General features: G+C 47.7%; 1 protein-coding gene across 1 annotated transcript in view; it reads right to left on the bottom strand.

The window, feature by feature from the left end:
• Positions 1-679, bottom strand: part of LOC109924521 (glutaminase liver isoform, mitochondrial-like) — a 53,989-nt gene that overhangs the window by 20,037 nt on the left and 33,273 nt on the right.

The following is a 679-nucleotide window of genomic DNA, read 5'->3' as shown; positions in this document are numbered from 1 at the left end:
CCAATCAAAAAAAACCTTGGCTGACTAATTTAACCAGGAGATTGAGGATCTCGTCGTGGGTCTGCTCCTGCGTTTGGCCAGGCTGGCCATGAACAGGTCCAGGCAGTGGGCCGTGGAGGGGGTTGTTATGGCCGACTGCCTGCCCCTCTTCGGCAGCTATGTTTGAGCCCAGGTGTCCCTGGAGAAGGAGCACACGGTGTCCACCAATACTCTCGATACGTTTCAGGAGAGGTGGGCACCACGGAGTGTGGAGTGCTTTATTTCCCCCTCTAATTCTATTTTAATTCAATCCCTACCCTCCCCTTCACCTTTTGATTCACATTGGCATTGCCTGCAGGGACTATGCTTGCTACAGGGTCTTCAGTCACATGGGTGTTTTTCCTGGTGGTGGACTATCAATAAAGTTATTTACACATCTGGTGTTTTTACATGTGTTCTGCACCCACTCTTTCTTCCACCTAGGCATTGCCCCTATGGAGCTGTGCTTGTCACTGGTTTTTTTGGCCACATGGGTGTTTTTCCTGGTGGTGGAATATTAATAAAGTTATCTACTCAACTGCTGTTTTTCTCTGTGTCCTGCACCTACACACACATGGGTGCTAGGGAAAATAAGCACTACTGCTGTATGAGATTGTAATCTCCTGGTCATATATTTTTTATTTTCTCCCTACACTACTGC

This window comes from Rhincodon typus, chromosome 41 (assembly GCF_021869965.1).
Source record: "Rhincodon typus isolate 14 chromosome 41, sRhiTyp1.1, whole genome shotgun sequence".
In the NCBI taxonomy this organism is placed as follows: domain Eukaryota; kingdom Metazoa; phylum Chordata; class Chondrichthyes; order Orectolobiformes; family Rhincodontidae; genus Rhincodon; species Rhincodon typus.
This window is presented reverse-complemented; position numbering and strand designations above follow the sequence as displayed.